Genomic DNA, 22,467 nt, shown 5'->3' with positions numbered 1-22,467 from the left:
GTTTACACACCAAACTTTGTTTTTGTTTTTGGCCGTAGCAAATTGCAGTTGCCATTCATTATGAAACTTGTGATACACTTGTTTCTAGTCACCTTTTTTCTTTACCTTTCCCGTTGGAGTACTGGCTTTACATTTTTACTCAATCTCCATCAGTAGTAATATGCCTTCATTTTGATTTTAAAAATTTATCCATATTTATATCTTGAAGAAAAATAGTTTAATTATATTACAAAATACTAATAAATACTTTAGTTACTAATAACATTTTGTATAGGTATCATAATGTGTGTGTATTACAGAGAATATTCAAATAAACATACTGATATCTGGAAAAATTCATTTGTACTTAATTTGTTGATATATACTCAGTCACTGATTGGTTTCTGTGACATGATACATGTCCCTAAAGAGAATTTTACAATATAATATATTACTCCATGTGATCCTTAGCATGGTATGTAATCCTACCAAAACAATGAAGTTATGTTTAACAAGTAAAGTATTTTACACTGCTTCAATATTTAAATTTAAATTCATTCAAATGAAAAATTTAGTTTCTCAGTTGCACAAAACCACATTTCACTTGGTCAATTGCTACATTTGGCTATTGGCTACATAATGGACAGCACAGATGGAGACCTCTGGACATCTTGCAGAACATCACATTCATCCATTATATCAATGATATTAGGTTGATTGGACAGGATAAGGAAGAGATACCTAATACACTGGAACATGCATGTTCCAGGAAGTGGGAAAGACACTCTGCTAATATTTAGGGGTCTTCCATATTCATAAAAATTTTGGAAACCCAGGGCTCAGATGCCTGGCATGACATCCGTCAAAAAGGAAAAGATAAATTATTATATCCTAAACTTTCTGCCTTGAAGAAGGAAGCACAATAGTGCCTGGTGGGACTTTTCAGGTTTTTTTTGACAGTATATCCTTCACATGCAGATATTTCTCTGGCCCATATACCAGGTAATTCAAAGTCTACCAGTCTTGAGAGGGCCAGGACCAGGAAAAGGTTCTGCAACCCTGCCAATGGGTCAGATGATCCACTAGGCCCCATGGTGTTGGAGGTATTGTTGGGAAAAGGTGCCATGTGAGGTTTTAGACAAATTCGAATGGGAAAATCACAACACAGGCCTTCAGGATTGTGGAGGAAGGGCATACTATCTGCAGTGGAGATTTATATGATTTAAAACAATAGCACCTGGTTTGCTACTGGGCCCTAGTAGAAGCAGAATGCCTGACAATGGGATATGAAGTGACCATGCAGCTGGAACTATTATCAGCAGAGTTCTGTCAGACCCACAAGTCAAAGGTTGGGTTGGCCCACACTCCATTGCAAATGGAAGTGGTGCATCCTTGGCTGAACATGAGCAGAACCAGGGACACAAACTAGCACTTGAACAGGTTGCCTATACCCACATGACAACCACTGATGCATTAATTACCCTTTCTCAGCTCATGCCTGTGGCTATATGAGGATGGCATAGAAACAGTTGAGGAAGGAACAAAGAGATTTAAGTTAGTGTGCAAATGGAGTAACCCATTATGTGAGTACAAGTCAGAAATGGACAGCAACTACACTATAGCTTCAGGGTAGCCTTGAAAGACAATAGTGAGGGGAAAATCTTCTAATTGTAAGAGTTTTGGATAATGGAGTTGGCCATCCATTTTGTTGAAAAGAGAAATGACCCCAAGGTTTAGTATGCATGGACTTATGGGTAGTGGCAAATGGAAATAGACTGAAAGATCAGGAACAAAGAAGTCTGGGTTAATGACATTTGGATGGGGAAATATTCATGGTCATGCTATGTGAACATTTTTATAGTATACATTAATGCCCACCAGAGAACATCCACCAAAGAAGAGACACTCAACATCAATTGGACAGAATTACTCAGCCAGTTGATGTCAGCCAACCTCTGTCATCAGCCACCTCAATATTGGCATGATGGACACATGAACAGAGCAGCCAATGTGGCATAGATGGAGGCTACACATGAGTTTAACAGCATGAGTTCTGACTTGCCAAGATTGATTTATCTATAGTCACTACCAACTCTCCAGCCTGCCAGCAATAGAGACCAATACTGAGTATGCAAATGAGTTCCATTCCTTGAAAATGTCAAGTGGCCATTTAATGGCAATATGATGACATTGCCCCCCCCCCCTTTTTTTTTTTTATCTTGGGAGGCTTTTACTGGGAATACATAACGTATAATTTGTGTTGGTGTGCCCTTCCCACCCGCAGGACTTCAGCCAGGATCACTCTTCATGTGTTTATGTAGTCTTAGACCCAATTACATGGGTCTAATGAGGTGGGGAGGAGAATGCTGCATTCCCAGAATTGAAAGGGGTTCAGATGGGTGGAGAACAGGAGAAGGAGTTGGCAAAGACAAGTTGGGAGATGAAATTGGAGAAGCCCTCAAGATGTATGTAAATCATGGAATGGCTTTGTAAGCCAAGCTAGGGAGTCTGGGCCATATGGATGTGGGTAATCAACAAAGGGTTTTAAAAGGCAAGTGATATGATCAGATTTTTCCATGAGCTCCTTATTATCTTGGATTTTACTTACCTTATTTGTTGAGAAGATGAAAAATGTGAAGTTCTGAACTAAATTACAGTCTCAAGCACCAGGCCTCTGTACTATTTATCATAGGAGAAAGCTCTCTCATTTTTATAATGAGACAATTGCCAAGATTATATTTTTTCAAGTAACAAAAACATACAAATGGGGTAGGGGAGGATCTTTGCCTGCTCCTATTTGTAAAAACTAAGACCAGAATATAGAAATGCTCAAAGAGCATGTTTGAATACATCTCTTTGTAAAACATGACAGAAAGGAGTGATTATTTAAATTGGACAGGACTTTGCATTCCTGGCTCCTTGGTGGCAGTGCCTTTTGTCTGAACTCTTCTTATGAGAATGTCACAAAGGATAAAAAATGAGTCCAATAAGTTTTATTCAATTTCAGAGTCTATTATATATTCTGTTTTACACAAAGCATATAATTTTAAATTTCATAGATAGGCACACCGAACATACACTTGGTAGATATACAGCTGTTTGTATGGGTGAAATTGAAACCCTCCAGGGAGGGTAGATTAATAATTCCTTACTTGTAAGACGCAACAGCCATCTCATATTCCAAACAAAGCCTGGCCAGCCAAAAGTGATTCATGGTCATTTATAAAAACTGATTACCAATCACCAGATCTTAAAGCCATGGCAACCTTTATTTTTCAATCTTATAAACAATAAAGCTCCCTTTTGTTAAACTCATGAGGGAACTCTTTCCCACGGAGGAGTTAGTAAATGCAAAAGCTAATTTTCCACGTCTGACAGCAGGTATGAAAGCTGATGAATACATATATGATAAATATATATTTCAGTAGGAAGAAAATATTACTGTGTATATATTTATATAGTTTTCTTTCACTGAGCTGTTGATCCAATGGGGAGAAAAGTCCAGAACTGATTCCTTTTAGTGCTCCAAAGGCACATTTTTTTTTCTGACAGGACAGTATAAAATATTCAGGTCATTAATCCTTAAAAAAAATCTATATTTAGCTTAAGTCATTCTTCTGAACAAAATATTAAAATAAAAGTTTCTGTATATAATAGTGGGAAACTAGAGACTGTAATGATTCCTGATTTGTAGCTTAATCTCAATGCTTGATAAAGGTATTAAATCATTCATCAATTTTTTTATATGAAATTTATTGACAAATTGGTTTCCATACAACACCCAGTGCTCATCCCAAAAGGTGCCCTCCTCAATACCCATCACCCACCCTCTCCTCCCTCCCACCCCCCATCAACCCTCAGTTTGTTCTCAGTTTTTAACAGTCTCTTATGCTTTGGCTCTCTCCCACTGTAACCTGTTTTTTTTTTTTTTTTCCTTCCCCTCCCCCATGGGTTCCTGTTAGGTTTCTCAGGATCCACATAAGAGTGAAACCATATGGTATCTGTCTTTCTCTGTATGGCTTATTTCACTTAGCATCACACTCTCCAGTTCCATCCACGTTGCTACAAAAGGCCATATTTCATTTTTTCTCATTGCCACGTAATATTCCATTGTGTATATAAACCACAATTTCTTTATCCATTCATCAGTTGATGGACATTTAGGCTCTTTCCATAATTTGGCTATTGTTGAGAGTGCTGCTATGAACATTGGGGTACAAGTGGCCCTATGCACCAGTACTCCTGTATCCCTTGGATAAATCCCTAGCAGTGCTATTGCTGGGTCATAGGGTAGGTCTATTTTTAATTTTCTGAGGAACCTCCACACTGCTTTCCAGAGCGGCTGCACCAATTTGCATTCCCACCAACAGTGCAAGAGGGTTCCCGTTTCTCCACATCCTCTCCAGCATCTATAGTCTCCTGATTTGTTCATTTTGGCCACTCTGACTGGCGTGAGGTGATACCTGAGTGTGGTTTTGATTTGTATTTCCCTGATAAGGAGCGACGCTGAACATCTTTTCATGTGCCTGTTGGCCATCCGGATGTCTTCTTTAGAGAAGTGTCTATTCATGTTTTCTGCCCATTTCTTCACTGGGTTATTTGTTTTTCGGGTGTGGAGTTTGGTGAGCTCTTTATAGATTTTGGATACTAGCCCTTTGTCTGATATGTCATTTGCGAATATCTTTTCCCATTCCGTTGGTTGCCTTTTCGTTTTGTTGGTTGTTTCCTTTGCTGTGCAGAAGCTTTTTATCTTCATAAGGTCCCAGTAATTCACTTTTGCTTTTAATTCCCTTGCCTTTGGGGATGTGTCGAGTAAGAGATTGCTACGGCTGAGGTCAGAGAGGTCTTTTCCTGCTTTCTCCTCTAAGGTTTTGATGGTTTCCTGTCTCACATTTAGGTCCTTTATCCATTTTGAGTTTATTTTTGTGAATGGTGTGAGAAAGTGGTCTAGTTTCAACCTTCTGCATGTTGCTGTCCAGTTCTCCCAGCACCATTTGTTAAAGAGGCTGTCTTTTTTCCATTGGATGTTCTTTCCTGCTTTGTCAAAGATGAGTTGGCCATACGTTTGTGAGTCTAGTTCTGGGGTTTCTATTCTATTCCATTGGTCTATGTGTCTGTTTTTGTGCCAATACCATGCTGTCTTGATGATGACAGCTTTGTAGTAGAGGCTAAAGTCTGGGATTGTGATGCCTCCGGCTTTGGTCTTCTTCAAAATTCCTTTGGCTATTCGGGGCCTTTTGTGGTTCCATATGAATTTTAGGATTGCTTGTTCTAGTTTCGAGAAGAATGCTGGTGCAATTCATCAATTTTTGATCATCTACGAGTTCCAAGGTACCAGGTAGAACTGGCATGACTCTTGTGATTAATGGCTCCTGTTGGGGCCCCTTTTCTCTGTTTCAGTGGTTGAGTGGCAGACCAAGTAGATAAGAGAAAGCAACAAGGTCATTTCTTTGCTTAGCTTTCACTTGTTCTGTCATGTCTCTTGTGTGTACCAGTGAGACAGTAACTTCTCCAAGGTTAGTTTGAAAGCCTAGAAATACATTCACCCATCATGTAGTCAAAAGTACTGGCAAAGGCATGTGAAATCTAACAGTCAGTTAAGGGATAGGCAGAAGGTGGAAAGATGGATGAGCATAGGCCTTTACTTTCCATTATGTACACAATTGGTCTTATGCTTGGAAGAGTTCCTTAAAACATTGTAGAGTGAGCCAAAGAAGTTTAAGAAACAGTTAGTTCAAAATTACATGATATTTTGGGCTGTGTTTGAGGGTGATATGGACAGAGCTGAACAACAGTTGAATCTTATTGACCTGTTGAGGTCTGTTGGTATCTTTGGTCCCCATGTGATGAGTAAGTAATTGTGGACTAGACCACTTGGATTCTGCTGCTCAAACTCTTGAGCCCTGCATTGGAGTAATGGCCCTGAACTTAGGCCTTCCAGAATCTTATGAGTTTCATGACCAGAACTTCATTAAAGGAGTTAACTGCAGGTCCAGTGTCTGTGGTCTCTCGCTTTATTATATTTCTTCCTTATTCTTTGTCCAACCTCTTCCCATTGAAGTGATCCTGCTCCTGGGCTTGAGCCTTCTTTACTTCTGTAATAGGATTTGACTGACTCTTATTGGAAATCTTGACTGGTAGTGTCATTAATGGTACATTGACTACCTTAATCAAAACTGGCTCCTGCCTTCTTATCTGCTTGGTTGAGCATTTTCTGGCTAAACTTGAAAAGAGGTTTAGTTGTGGGGGCAAAGGTAGTTCAAAAACTTTAGTCTGGCCATAAGAACAATCTTTAGTTCTTGTTCTGCATCAAATGTATAATCCCTCCTGGGTCTGTTCTAAGCAGTGTAAAGAGATAATTTCAAGTTTTTCAATGGCATTTTTAATAGTTGCCTTCTGGAATTCAGCTTTCAAGGGATTTTTTGATAAGAGCAATGTAATCATGATGGAATCTCTTATTAAAAGGACTTTCCTTTTCCAAAGCTTGAAAAAAGTCTGTTTCTCTCTTCTAAAATTATCAGGCTGTCTATCAATAATTGAAGGTGAGATCGAAACTATGACCTTGGCAGGTAGTACAGAAGATTTGCTAAAGTTGTTCAATAGTGTGAGCTATTTTTTTAGATTATGTGTTTTTGAACTGTATTAAAAGTAAACTTCTTTTCTCAGTCTTCAGGATCCTGGGAGCAGGTTCATTTATTCAACAAACATTTCACTTATTCAACAAACAGTACTACTTTGATAGTAGAGGAAGGGAGCAAATTGAAGAAGTTTCCAGCTGCTCTTTCATACTGACTGTCTTTACCCTAGAGGGCTCTGCCCTTGGGCTAGTTACCATAATTTCACAATTCCAAGTTTAGCCCCTGAGAAATGATGCACAGGCTTTCTGCATATAGTCCTTCATCTGAATCACCTAAGGAGTGTACTAAAATGCAGATTCCAGATTCCAAGCCAGATATATAGTCAGTAACTAAATGAAAGAACTTGGGAGTTTGTGTTTTAGCAAGTTCCCTAAATGATTCTTAATGAAAGCTGCATCAGAAATTGTGGCCAGAATAACCTTGGAAAATGTATTTAACCTCCCAGTGTCTCTATTTCTTTATCTGTAAAATGGGAGATAACACTAGTGTCTACCTCATGGGGTAGTTTCATGGATTGTATGCATTAATATATGTAGTTAGTGTATGTTAAATGCTTAGACTAATGTTTAGGAAGTGCTGTGTAGCTGGTTTTTTAAAAATTATTATTACCATTTAGTACTAATAGTGGTAGTTTGCTAGTAGCAGGAGACTCAGCCTATAAGCATTTCCTTATGAACTCTCAGCTGAGCCTGGTTTCAGGGATCGGTATGGCATCACTATGTAAGGTCTCCTGGTTTGTGCTTTACTGGGTTAGGATGAGCAGGGGTCACATTATGAGGCTAGGAGGCTGAGAGAACACAAAGCTGTAGAAGGAATGTGGTGCTTGAGACCAGCTTCAGTTTGAGTCTTTCTAGTGGCCATGTGACCTAAAGTAGGGGCCTAGTTCCCTCCTCTGTTAAATGGAAGAAAATTAACATCTACTCTGTTCATCTTTGAAGGATCGCCTTTAAAAGAGGTTAATAAATAGGAACTTTCCTGTTTACTGGATTTTGGTATTGTGTTCTCCAACCAAAAAGAGAGGAGAGAGACCATGCTGAGTGACTCCAAGATGAGCTGGTACCTCTTGGCTGTCACCTTCCTCAAGTTTACATAATGGGAAGTACAGGAAAGAATTAGGAGGGAATGGAGAATGAAGAGTTCTTTGGAGAAAGAATTAGTGTGCTGTCCATGTCCTTCTCCCCTCCCTTCTCTTCCTGTCAGTCAATTGGGTAGGGCTTCAGAGAGTGATCCAGAGAGGTTTCTCTGTGTCTCCTGAACTTTGGGAGAGAAGAGTGCTGAAATATGACTAACCCTGAGAAAGCCTGAGAGAGAGGCTGGCTAGAGTCCCTGTGGTATCAGAGCAGAGACAGGGCCACTGTGGAGCAAGCTGCCATTCCACCACAGAGGGACAATGGGGCTTGTTTCCTGTGGGACAGAGGAGTCCATGAGTCATTTTGCCAAAGAATCCTGGTCATGAGGGCATCTTGCTGGAATGTGAGATGAGCTCTGCAGAAAAAGCCCGAGTGCACTATTAGCTATAGGAGCTGTAGAAGATCATGAGTAGACTAGCTCGGGATGGCACCAGGGAACTGCATTCAGAGCGTGCAAGGGAGGGGAACCTCTAGACATCAGCAAAAGCACTTGAGTGAGCAAGTATCAAGTCAACATTTGGACATCTGCCATACCCAGGGATACTAACACCAGACTGCACCTTTGCCTGGCAAGAGATACCTTTTGTGGTCCTTCTTATCACTTCCCTCTAGCCTTTTCCTCACTCTAGTAAGTCTGGGAATGGTCATTTGGTTGCAGGTGAGGTGATGCAAAGCCAAATCCAAATTGTCCATGCTCCTCCAGCTCCTTGATGTAGGTTTTTTGGCCTGGTAACAGACCCTAGCTTGGGGACGGGAGAAACTTGACATTCACTAAGGATTTGAAAGTTTAATATTGGACTGGACTGTGGCTTTAAAAATTTGGAAGTGATCAGTAAAGCTACAGAAACTCTCAGATTTTATGCAATGACAGAGAAGATTGATTTTTCAGGTTAGGGTTAAAGGGACAGTAGTGAGAATAAAGTTCCATTTGGCTGGCATGCTGACAAGTCCAGCTGGTTCACAAAACCAGTTATCTTGGTAATGTTGTGAGAGCCAAATGAGCTGGGTGGGCCGCCTGGGTGGCTCAGTTGGTAGGCGTCCGACTTTGGCTCAGGTCATGATCTCATGGCTCATGAGTTTGAGCCCCACATCAGACTCTGCTGTTAGCTCAGAGCCGAGAGCCTGCTTCGGATCCTCTGTCTCCGCCTCTCTTGTCACTCCCCTGCTCTCTCTTTCTTTCTCTCTCCCTCAATAAATAAATAAATATTTAAAAAAAAGAGTCAAATGTGAGCTAATGGGCAGGAAAGTGCTCTGAATATTATAAAGTATACATATTTTGAAATACTGTTTATATATATGCATATAAATATAATTGGAAAAAAACCCAGAAAACACCTACTTGTTGTAAAGCAGACCCCATGCTAGATGTTTAGAGGATATAGGAATGAGTATGACATTGTCCCTGCCTATAGGGAGCTTATTGCTTCTAAAGAGTGAGTTACATACCATACATTTTCCTTACCCTGCTTTCTGCAATGCAAAGGTGAATGTGATCAAATTGGAGAATAAATCACAGCAGCTAATTCTGTATAAAGTGATTCAAACTAAACAAAAGGATAGTTTATCTTCTTGCTGCCTGTCTCTGAGCTCCTCAGGCACAAGCCTCCCATATTTTCAAATGCCTGCCTCTAAGTATTTGCATACTGCCCTGGGTCCCTGTGGCTGCTGGATGCTTGCTCCATTGTCTCTTCCTTCTGCATTTTCCACAGTGGTCTCTTCGTAGCCCACTGCTAAGTTACTTCTTTAACCTCAAGGGGGAGAATTCCCTTCCTTGTGCCACTGGAATGTGGAACAGGAAAGGAAGAAGAGTTGGTATAATTCATACCAAACGGATTTTTAAAAATTACATCCAGTTCCTTCAGCCTATGGCACGTGGAAGCACAACACTCCTGACTAACTCTGAGATATCATTTCAGGCCCTCTAGAATGGTGCCATCTTTGTAGATAGTGCTGCAGCTGGTACATAGTAGGAACTTAATAAATACCTACAGGAAAGTATGTTTCACTTATTGTGTATTTTTTATTTTTTCTGTGTAGGAGCAATGAAGCTAATCTTAGGTCTTTCCTAATTAGGCTACAGGTAGCTTCCTGCTTGTTTTTAAAAATTGTGTTTGGTTTGATCAAGGTATCTAGAATATTGATCTATAGCTATAGTTTCAAGCCACAGGATAGCAGTGCTAATGTGACAGTATCTAAAAGGAGAATATTGGCTGCACTGGGAAAAAAAAAAAGTTTGTCTGATCCAAGTCTCTAAACTGTGAGGAAACAATTCAGTCTAGTAACTTGAAGAAACAAGACAAAACACAACAACATCAAAACCCCCAAAAAACAAACATACAAACAAACCAAAAAAACATGGTTTGTGTTCTTCAAGGGAAGATCATCTCTCTACTGAGCTAAGTTCAACTTCACCACTGTGTGTGGTTGGCCTCCTGCTGTAGGGCAGGGCTGCTCTGGTCCAGAGGCACAACTCCCTGTGTTGGGAGTAACCCTACTCTGACCCATACAAATTGTCCATTGTATATTTTGGACAACTTTACTACCTCTTATAAAATGCAAATGAGGTGTTCCTTCGACTAGTCTCTGGGATTGGGGTGCCTGGGATGCCTGGGTGAAGAAAGAAAAGAGCACCAAGAAGTGACAACTAAAGCCAGTTTGCACAAGAGAGACAAGAACCATCAAACATAAAAACCCAAACAGAGCAGCAGTTTGGGGCTATTTATTGCATAAACAGTTTGAAACCTTTTCGTCTTCCTCCTATATCAAGATCATATTTAAAAATATATTAATATACATAATTGTATAAAGTACAACTTGGTGAACATAAATCATTAAAGAAAGGTTGGATTATTTTAGAGATGGGAGTAAGTGTCATGCATTGTGGAAAGTTTTCCATTCAAAATAGTTAAAAACGTAGGTGCAATTTTACCTTATGATGGTAAACTTATCTGCAATGCCTGTATCAGGCAGGTAGAGACACAGTACCTGTCCATAAAGTTCTTGCAGTTTGCAGTGGGTTACTCCACTGAGATTCATTTGCATATCACAGAAGGTGGGTATTGATGGTTTCTCTGTGAACCTTGAGGGCCTTTTAGTAACTCTTGCCTTGCTTTTCACTTAAAGGATATACTGCTGTGCTGACTAGGCCATTCTGTCGCAAGGTAGAGCTCATGACTCTGATCCTCATAACTGTAAAAATGAAGTCCACCCTGGGATTCAAGGAAAGGTATCAGCATCATCCCCAGCCTAGTTAAAAAGGTTACATCACAGGGCACTGTCTTCCAGGTTCCATATACTTTCGTGAAGCTCCAAGAAGAATCTTTACGTCACTGGAGGCAGCATGTGATGTAGAGAGAGAGCCCACCTTGTAGGGATGGCCTGTTTATCAGTCATGTCTCTAAAACTACAGGCTTTGGGTGAGAGGTTCCCTTTTGAGATCTCAGTTTCCAAATCTGAAAAACATGAAGGCTGAACTCACACCCTCAAAACTTCTTCCTGGGTTGACTTTCTGATCAGGCCATTTCTTTTTGCTCTGCTGCTATAGTCCATAGCAGGATCTGCTTCACTGACATCTGGAATAAGCCCAATGAGGCAGTGAATACATAGCACAAAGTTCTTTATATGGTAATCCTTGCTTGCTGAAGCTCTTCCACACCCAACATTTCCAGCCTTAAAACAGCATTAAAGGCAGTGGCTGCCTAGTTCTGCATCTCTGACTTGGTGGTTCCTAAATTCTGTGCTGTAGACTGGTGAGAATAAAAAGGAGACATTGAAGAGTCATACTCATTCTCACATATTTTTGAACTTGAGTCTACCCTTCATACTGATTTTTGGTTGCTTGGCAGCCCTTTGGCAGATTTTTTTGTCAAGATCCAGTTGACATTTTTGCCATGTCTTTGCATCCGAACAAACCTTTGTGTTCTCCCATAGGTCACATGCTACCTGAATTAAAAAATTAGAATTCATTAAGGATTTTATTAATTCACAACTATTTCTTCAAAACAAGGAAATTACTGAATGAAAAGTTGTTAATTCCTATTTGTTCAAGCTAAATATTCTGGGGTATCCTGATGTCTTTCCTCTACCTTGAGCATTTAATATCTAATCAGTAAGTCTATTGATACTTCTCTATAATATTCTTGCTCTCTGTGTCTGCCCCTACCCCATAATTTAAGACTGTATCATAGCTTATCTTGACTACTGCCATATCCTCCAGTATTGCTGGCATGTATCATCTTTGAACATCCCCAAATTCCATTCATCATACTTGTATATCTATATTTATTAGCTTCATAAATCTTAAACCCTGGTAATAATTTCCCTCTGTTCAAAAACTTCAGTGTTTTTTGCTGGCCCAGATTAAGTCTAGATTAAAGTCCACGTTCTTCGGTTTCACACGCAGTGTCCTCCAACCTTCTTCTCCAGTTCTTCAGCCTCATCCTGATGCATTTCAACACAAAACTAAGCCCCATCTTCATGGGTTTCTTCAGTGAACCACCAGAGAACTTTAATTTCCTTACATTACACAATTATGCACATGCCTTAAACCTCCCACTATGCTGGAAACTCTTTAGGGGTAATATTCCCTATATTCTTCAGTAGTAATCATTCCCAATAGTTGGTCTTCCTCACTGTAGCCAGGTTAAAGTGCAACACAGACTGCTTTTCAGTAAGTGTTTGTGGAACCCATCAGTGAGTGTACCCCCACAAAGCCATTGCCATTTCTACCTTCAGCTCTTCTCTCACATAGTTCTCTGCTGGGGATGCTGTCTTTTGTTCACTTTAATGTTTGCTAATTTTGGTGAGTTCAAGTTAATTTTCATCTAAGATTTCCTATTCATTAGCACACAGCTCTTCATAATCTCTTCTTATCTTATTAATGTTTATAGCATCTGTAATTAATTCCTCCTTTTCTTTCCTAATATTGTTTATTCATATGTTCTCTGCCTTTTATCTTGATAAATCTTGCTAGAGGTTTGTTAATTTTATTACTCTTTGCAGAGAACCAACTTTTGGATTTTTTTTATCCTATTGTATGTTGGTTTTATATTTTATTAACTTCTTCCCTTATCTTTATTATTTCCCCCTTCTACTTTCTTTGGGTTTAATTTGCTGTTCTCTCTTTCTTTAACTTTCTAAAACAGATGCTTAGCTCAATAATTTTCGGCCTTTTTTCTTTTTCTAATATAATCATTTGAGGTTATACCTTTTACTATCAGTACTGTGTTAATTGCATTTCACTATACACGAAATTGTTACATAGCATCATTGTTTAGCTGTAGATATTTTCTAACTTATAATGTGATTTCTTTGATGTATGAGTGATTTAGGAGTATGTTTGTAAATTTCCAAGCATGTGAAGTTTTTCCTTGTTATCTTTTAGCTACTATTTCTTACCTAATTGTTTTGTGCTCAAAGACCTTAGTGTGATGCCAAATCCTTTAAAATTTGTTAAGACTTACTTTATGACCCAACATATTGTTAATGTTGGTTGAAAAGTCTTTCTTGTCTCTAATTGTTGGGTGGAATGTTCTATAAATGCCAATTAGATTATACAGTTAATGGTATTATTTTAATCTGTGTTCTTAATAGTTTTTCTTCTGCTAGGGCTAACAGTTACCAAGATAGCTACATTAAAAAAAATCTTCCATTAACATGGTGGTTTGTCTCTTTTTCTCTATAGCTGTAAAATTTTTTGCTTTAAGTATTTTCAGGATATGTTATTATATACATGCACATTAAGAATGATCACAACTTTCTGATAAATTGAACCTTTTAACATTATGTAATGACCCTATTTTTTCTTTCTCTAGTTATGGTTTTCCCAAGGAGCCAATTTTTTCCTCTCATTCTTTTTGTATCCTGTGTCTTAGATGTGTCTCATAAACAACATAGGCCTGGATTTATTTTTATCATCTTCAGTCTTTATCTTTTGACTATTACAGTTCATGCATCAATATTTATCATAATTACTGATATACACTCCATAATATATTTCTATGTATGCATATAGGTACAATATATTTTGTATTTTGTAATTATAGCATCTTATTTTTCTCTTTTTTCTGAGTTCTATATTTTTTCTCCCTTTTTACTTGTAATTTTGTATTTTCTTATTACTTTTTTTTTTAACAATTCTACACTCTATTTCTCTTCTTGTAGTGATTATTATAGAAATTTTAACACACATACGTGATTTGAAGCCTAGAGTTAATCAATATTTTGACCTTTATCCTCCACAGTGATTTTATAAGTCACTTCATTTATCCCTGTCCTATAGGTGTTTTGTTGTTGTTAACAGCTTTGAGATATAATTTGCATATCAAACAATATTTTGACTTAAAGTGCACATTTCAATGATTTTTAGTATATTCACGTAGTTGTGCATCACCGGTATCTAACTTTAGAACACTTTTCTCACCTCTCTTCAAAAGAAAGAACATATCTATTAGCAGTCACTCCCCATTTTTTTCTCACCCTCCCTGCTTCTGTCAACCACTAATGTATTGTCTGCCTCTATGGATTTGCTTATTCTGTATACTTCAAATTATGCAATATGTTGTCTTTTGTGACTAACTTCTTTCACCTAGCATAATGCTTTTGAGATTCATCTGTGTTATAGCGTATATCAGTACTTCACTTCTTTTTTATGGCCAAATAATATTCCGTTGTTTTGATACACCTGATATTCATGTTTACTAGGTTTGCTAAATGCTTTTAAAGTTAAAGTTGGCTGCTGTGATCATTTTAAATCTAAAGGTTATTTATTCACTTATTCCGTAGTTTGAAGTTGTTTACTTTCCTGACTCTTCATGTAAAATCAAGAAATTAAATGAATTAAAACCAGACTGTTTAGATGTTTGTAGCAGATGGTTCAACCTGGGCGCTATGTTTCTGGACAAATTAACCTTTCAAAGGCTCTCTTTTCTATGCTTTTAGCTCTCTCATCCATCCTTCTCTACCAGATCAAACTCTTTTCACTAGGGAGATTGTTTCTGATCTGCCAGCTTACTGAGATCCTATTTGCCTCAAATTCCTTAAATCCCATTTTTAGGTTCAATTCATATGCCTCCTGAAATAGATGAGCTTGTTTTCAGTTATTATTCACTGTGATGGGAAGCTTTTGATGGGCTTGGTTGGTACCTTGATCTTTCTGTATGTCTTTAGGAAGGCAGTCTGTCTTACCATAGGGCAGGGCAGAGGGGAGTCATTCAAGAAGTAGCCATAGAATAAATAAATGAATAGAGTCAAAGGTTTCTATTTTCTTCCCTGACAATTGACTTCTCTGAGTGAAATTTCATGTCTGAGGCTCCTGATGCCTGGATCAAGTGAGCTGAGATCCAGGTGCCAATACACTGCCCTTGGAACCTTCTCTGGGTCTGGCTCCTTGATCTCAGGGATATGGGAGATGGCCAAGGTGCAAGCTCTCATTATTTACAGCCTCTGCAGGGCATGTGAGAGGACACAGAATAAATAATCTTTCCTTGAGGCTCCACTGATGCCTCAGGCTCCTGAGGGTTGGGAAGCATTTGCTGCAGTTTTGATTTCCCAAGTTCAGAGGAGAGTTAGATATGGGTCTGTCTTATGCTCCTATTGTCTTCTGCATGTGAAGTGGCAAAACCAAGGTCCCAATGGAGCATATTCAAAGGAGAGATCAAAAGAGGAATTTGGATCAGATCTGATTAAATCCTAATCTTATTACCACACTGGGAGGAAAGTGCTGACCAGCACCAGTAGTAGGGCACTTCTCATGAAGCTGCTTTTGTGGCTTGGTCTGCTAGGAAGAATACCGTGACCCAGGAGACCTCATGCTGACCTCATAGGCCCTTCTCTGAATGTGTGAAGTTTTAACTCCAAGTGGAAATGGAGAGCACTGAGGTTGAACAGATGGTGCTATGGCTACCACTACTGCAGGCTAATGAGAAATCAGCATTCCCGGGTAGCAAAGGACTTGGAGGGACCAGACCCAGCAAGCTTCAGGAAGTTTAGAAAGGAATGAAGGAGGCAATGAAGAATCATCACTGTGGAACTTTCAGCTGCTTCATGAAATCAGCACACTGCCTTTATCCTTTCTTCCTGAAATAGCAGTTGGTTCATCAGAGATGTCTGATCCTGACACAGGTTAGACATGTATATCTCTTTTTAAAAAGATTGAATAAGTGGAGGAAAAATGAAAATAGGGCATTACAGCCTAGCAATAAGAGGGGAGGATTTCACATAAACCAAATCTAATTTATAGTTGGCAGTTGCAAAGGGTTGTGGAGCCTTACACATAATAGAGGCTTAATGGGTATTTGTTGAATTTAATGATTTGAATCATTTGCAGCAAAACAAATTCCACTTTGTCTGAATTGCTCAGATAGGTTTCCTCCTCGCTCCATTTAACGCAGCAGGCAGGTAAGATTTTCCGTGTGCAGTTGAACCACAGGATTAGGGACCCTGGCCTATTTGTATACTGTGCCCTAAGCTATAGAGGATGTGACAGTGGTACTGGAATACAAAGACCTTGGCCTGAGTCCTGGCTTTCTAATTACCTATCAGGAAAAATGCAAAACTTGTTGGTGAGAAATAACTCATGATGAAACAACACAGTATCTGACACAGAGTAGCCCTCAATAAATGTTTGTCACAAACATGGGTTGTAATTTCTTCTTAAGATGGTGTTGGGCAAAAATTAGTGATTGGCCATGGGGCACCCTGTAAAATATCCATGCCTTCTAAGGAGATAGTGAAAAAAGCCTAAAAGTCCTATGATGGCATTGGAGATGGATTTGCATTAATTATGGGAAGGTATATATCTGAATCAAGTGGAGCTGGTGATTTTATTATTGGAAGGTCAGATGATATACCTTTAACCTGGAAGTAAGGTTAGGAGAGACACATGATGAGGAAGATGGTGCTGGAAAACTCATAGCAAAACTACTTTCTCAAGGATTAAGAATGGTTTATTTCCTCTGATTAGTGCCTCTTTTTCCATCTGCTGAGAGCATACAAACCCCAATTTTATTACATGGTTTAGCCCTTGGATCAGACCAAAGGAGGGGCTTAAAGTTAGGGGAGGGGGTTGTATCAAGGAGAGGAACCTCAGGAACTGGAGTTTTTGATGTTAAATGAAAATGGAAGTGGGGGCTCAGGAGGCAGAATTTTTTTTCCAGGTTCTATAGGTGAGTAATATGTAACAAGGATTGTAATCCACTATTTCAGGAATACATTTTCCTTTTGGTGAGAGGTAGAATCAAAGCATTTTTCAGTCCAGTATCTACCCTAGAAAGGTAATAATATAAACTGTTTCTTGAAGTACTGTACTTGTTAAAAATACAGATAATAGACCCTCACCCAAGACATGCCAAATCAGAATCTCTGGGAAGGGGAGTGTGTTGGTTCTTGGGAATCTGCATTTTTAGCAAGTTCCCTGGCTATCTTTTATGCCCACTTAAGTCTGAAAATGAATGTCAGTGGATTGTAACCCTAGCTTACATATTAGAATCACCTGGAGAGCTTTAAAAAAAAAACTGATGTCTGAACCTCTCTTCCTTGAGATTTTCATTTAATTGGTCAGGCAGAGGTCCCAGGGATCAGCAACTTTAAAAGCTCTCTGATGAATCCAATGTACTGCCAGAAATTAAGAACCACTGAACTAGAGGCTATGTATGTTAGTAAAACAGTGAGCTTAAATGCAAAAGGAAAATTCCCACAACATCTATGTGGACAAATAATTTATTCCTTTTGCTTATTGATGATGCAGATTTGCAGTCCTGAGATTCTTGAACAAATGAGCCAAATATGGAACAATAGACTATTCTGCAAACGTAAAGCAAACAGATCTTTACTAGCATACCCAAGGATCAAACATAGATGAATTTACTTTAAAAAAGGAACATGACAGCATGTTCTATATTATTAAAATTTTGTTCTGTTAAGTTTTAAGTAATGAAATAAGGCAAGACAAAAGGCAGAACTAGTGACACAGATTAGCAATATTACATTTTATGATGAGATAATCTTTGCCTAATAAAACTTATATATAACTAATACTAGCCAGTTGTTAAGACACAAGAAAAAATTGAAAAAAGCACTACCTTTTCCATACTTTTAACATTACCAGTTAGGAAAAATAATAGAAGGTGATGCCATTCACATTGGCAATCAAAAGAAATTTTAGGAAGTCAGAAGATCTATAAGAAAACCACAAAACATGAATAAGCAACATAAAAGATATCTTGTATAAATGGAGTCACCTTATATCCATAGGAAAAGACTGAAGTATAATGATGTCAGTTTTCAAATTAATTTGTGGTTTTATTTTTATTTTTATTTATCTTTATTTTCTTAAATGTTTATTTATTATTGAGAGAGCATGAGTATGGGAGGGACAGAGAGAGGTGGAGACACAGAATCTGAAGCAGGCTCCACGCTCTGAGCTGTCAGCACAGAGCCCGACATGGGGCTCGAACTCACAAACCAGGAGACCATGACCGGAGCCAAAGTCAGACACCCAACAGACTGAGCCACCCAGGTGCCTCTAATTTGTAGTTTTAGTATAATTCCAAAAAAGTTACAGTATTTGTTTGTTTAAAAGAATAGATAGATTATTTTAAAGTCTCCTTAGCAGAATGAGTAAGGAAGATTATTCAATAAAAATTGCAAAAAAAGACACACATATCTTACTGTGCACAAAAATGTACAAAACTGGAAAATCCAGAGATCCTTATTTCATGGAAAAAAAGAGGCATTGTTGAGTAGAAGAACAAATTTAAAAAAATGTAAAACATTCCTAGAATATAAATTCATGATATGATATTGATAATATTTCAGGTCCTGGGGGAAAATTAATTACTCAACAATTAGAATCAGAACGATTGATTACTCTTTGGGAAAATATTAATGTTAAATTTCTTCTTCATATAATATAAAATTAATTCCATTTCAATTAAATGTCCTGTTATAAATAAAAAATATGAGTTCCTCAGTAAAAAATATGTAAGGTCTATGAGCCATTAATAAAAAGAAATATAAATGACTATTAAGAATGTGAAAATATTCAAATTTACCAACAATCTAACAGAAAATAAAAAACAATATATTTTTATTTGTTTACTTTGCAAAGAGAAAAATTATGAAGTTGTGGTAAATTGGACTCCCTTCTCTACTGCTGAGGTTGTGAATTGGTATAATCATTTTTCCAGGGCATTTTGGAAACATGCATTAAGAGTCTGAAGAATAAGCATCCTTAAAATGTCCAGAACCTTTCAATAAGTAATTCCACTTCTAGGATTTTTTTTTCTTTAGGACATAATCAGAGATTTGTATAATGATTATTGTATGAAGATGTTCAGCAGAGCATTGTTTTTATAGTGAAAATTCGAAGCAACGTAAATACCCATAATAGGGGATTGCTTAACTAAATTTTGGCTTAGCTTTATACTGTAGTTCTGTAAAATCTTAACAAACTATCTTTTTGAAGAAAAATGACATGGAGCAAGTACTGTTAATAAAGGACAGAAAAGACCACTAAAGTAGTTTGTGTATTGGCTTCTGGGGAGAAGTTTCCACCCCCATACCCTCTAACAGAATGATTAGTACAATAGTCAAATCTGGGCATTTTTTATTGAGTGATACATTAGCAGGTAGAATAACTTTTTATAATTTTAAGGTTATGTTCAGTATGGGAGTGACTCTTCTGTTGCCTTTGTCCTGCCAGAAGTATAATAACACTTTTCATTTTTGGCTGACTTTTCTCTCTTCTTAGAAGTGAGGAGAGTTGAGAAAGTGGCCAGCAGGGAGGTGCAGGAGCTACAGTCCTTGGGGCAAATATCTCCTCCTCTCTTAGTCCTTTCCTCTGGTGCTGCTGGAGGAGGGTGTTGGACCCTTCTTCTTGTAGTACAGCAGTAAGAGGCAAGATCCCAGTTTGAGTTTAGGGGAAACAGAGAGGGTGAGGACTTGGGCCTACAGTTAAGGCTGCCTCAGCATAGTAGGAAGAAGCAATCCTCCTCTAGCTTATCAGAGTCATGGATCAGGGCCTGAGACAAAACATCAGTTACAAACATCTTGCTGTACTTTGTTCTCTGAATGTTTTTGTTTCCCTTGGAGACCTTTTATATTGTAGTGGTCTAGGACAGGATTGGGTGATTTTAGGTCTTGACCTGATACCATCTCGATCTCATCAGAATTTCTGTCTCTGTCTCCATCTTCAGAGACTGATTTTACAAATGCACAGTGTCCAGACCATACATAAAAAGTAGAACTCTGACCCACAGCAGCAACCAGCCCAGGAAGACAAACCACAATCTCTGTAGGAATTAACTCAAAATAGTTAACACTACCCTAATTTTTGCCTCTGCATTCAACTTAGAACCAACCAGAGAAAGTCAGCTATGCTTTCCTGACCAATCACATAGGATGCTTTGCTTTTAGTTAGCCTGCCTCCAACTTGGCCTCCAACTGTTGGCCTCTGTGCGAACAGCCTCCAAAAGGGCACACCCAAGCTGACTGTTGTTACATCCCCTGCCTGCCTCTGAGTTTCTGCAAAATTCAAGTGAAGTGAATTGACTTTCTTGCTCCAGCAAGCTGGGAAGTCTTTGCTCATTCTCATTTGGGTGGTCTCTGTTTCCACACTCTCTGTCTCTTTATTTCCCTATATGTGTATGGCTATATACAGAGAAATATATACATACTACAAATGGGGAAAATATACTCTATCTGTGGAAATGCATATAACTGACTACGCATTGATTGCTTTTATCTTAGAAAGCCAAATGCACAGGTTGGTCAGGCTGGAATTCAGAGAAGTCCTGGCTTGGCTTTCAGCACAGTTTCAAGAATCCCTAAAATTTTAGAGAAGAAGAAAGACACAGTGTAGACAGGAATCAGGGAGGGCTCCAAGGATAAGAAGCTGGAGCAAAGGCAAGGTAGAGATAGGAGTCTGTGGTGAGTGTGATTTACCTGTTGGGCAGTGGGATCATGCAAAGGTTCGTTTAATGGATTGACTGGGTATAGTCTGGAAGTGTTCTGTGGAATAGAAAGGGAGAAAGACTGGAGACAGGGAGAGTAGCCAGGAGCTCTTACAATAGTGTAGGAGAAATCCTGAGGTCACCCAGGAAGATGGGATGGAAAGATCAGTGCTTAGAGACATGTTGTGATGGTTCATTTTATGTGTCAACTTGATTGGGCCATGGAGTGCCCCCAATATCTCATCTAACATTATTCTGTATGGGTCTGTGAGGGTGTTTTTATATGATGTTAACATTTAACTCAGTAGAGTGAAGGCCCAAACAGAAAAAAAAGCTGAGCCTCCCTGGTAAGAGACAGTTCTCCTGCCTTGAAACTCGGACATTGGCTCTTTCTGGTTCTACAGCCACATCTAGCCTTTGGACTCAAACCGGGATGTCACCTGTGCAGATTTTTGGACTTGTCAGCCTCCATGATTGCATAAGCCAATTTCTTATAATCTACCCCTGCCCAACACATATACAAACACATATTCTGTTGGTTCTGTTCCCCTGGAGAACCCTGACTGATACATTATAGGAAAAGCTATCAGACTTTTATTAGACTTAAAAGGCTGAGCTGGTATGATGGATGAAGGAAACAGGAGCTTTTAAGCTAAAATACAGAAATACTGACAGGAAAGCATAGAAGGCCAAGAATTATATGGGGTGGAGGAAGGAGGAGATTGGCCAGTCCTCTTTGGAATATGTTGAGTTTGAGACAACAAGATATCCAAGAGGAGCTAGGGAGTGGACCTATAAAAGTCCTCAGTAATGTTCATTGAATGGAAAAAAAAAAAAGATGTGGAAGTCTAACAAATTACAGATAGGTAGGTTGTTTAAAATCATTATCTCCATCTCTGACACAACAGGTTATCACTTTTCTTAAGGAATGTTATATTTTCATTAAAAAGAAATTTAAGTTTATTTTGCTCTGTATTCATGATCTGAAACAGCCCACTAGTGGGAATGAAGTGGAATGAAGAAGTCTCTCACATACTACTAATGTTTTGCAACTGAAAGCAAGTTGTAATTGTTATGCAAAATTATCCAGATTGCCTGTCTACACTGAACTCAGCAGGTGACCCTTTCACTTTCCAGTTCTCTTTGCTTGTGCATTAACTAGACTCAATGGCGGATAGAAGGACTGCTCAAAAATGTTGGCTGTCAAATGCGTAAACATGAACCAGGGTTAGAAAAACAGGATTAATGCAGTCTGCTTAATGAATGTTCTCTGCTGAATGGCTTCTCAGCAAGAAGGCAAATGTCCAATAGATTCAAGAATGTAACGAAAGCATCCAGAGCAGGTCCACTGGTGGCATCTCTCTCTGAGCTGTCTGCTGCCCTGCTTTGCGCTTCAGTCTCTGCACACTGAATCGTTAACCTTTGGCACTGAGTAGGGTTCAACATTTCAGAAGTGTCTTGATTATGAAAAATCTGCCAGCACTAATGGGGAACCTCTGACCCAGGCGCCAGCCCAGCCTTACAGCTTCACAGCTGCTGTGATTTTGATTGAAAAACAGGTCTCTGGTGTCAGGAACAAAGTAACTGGGAATTGGGCCACCTGTAATAGTCACACTTTTATGCAGACCATGGAGATTCTTCTCTTTCTTTTTTTATTTTTTCTTTTGCTGTCAAAAGACTGATTTCCAACATTGTCTGAACAGAAAACTTACAAATCACCATCTTCAACTACTTTTTCACCCATCCATTTCAGTTAGGGACCTACCGCAT

General features: G+C 38.7%; 1 protein-coding gene across 4 annotated transcripts in view; it reads left to right on the top strand.

The window, feature by feature from the left end:
- Positions 1-22,467, top strand: part of TDRD15 (tudor domain containing 15) — a 701,518-nt gene that overhangs the window by 191,659 nt on the left and 487,392 nt on the right. The window lies entirely within an intron of this gene.

The sequence above is a fragment of the Felis catus genome, chromosome A3 (assembly GCF_018350175.1).
Source record: "Felis catus isolate Fca126 chromosome A3, F.catus_Fca126_mat1.0, whole genome shotgun sequence".
Lineage (NCBI taxonomy): Eukaryota > Metazoa > Chordata > Mammalia > Carnivora > Felidae > Felis > Felis catus.
Note: the sequence above shows the minus strand (reverse complement) of the source record. Positions and strands in the feature narration are given on the sequence as shown.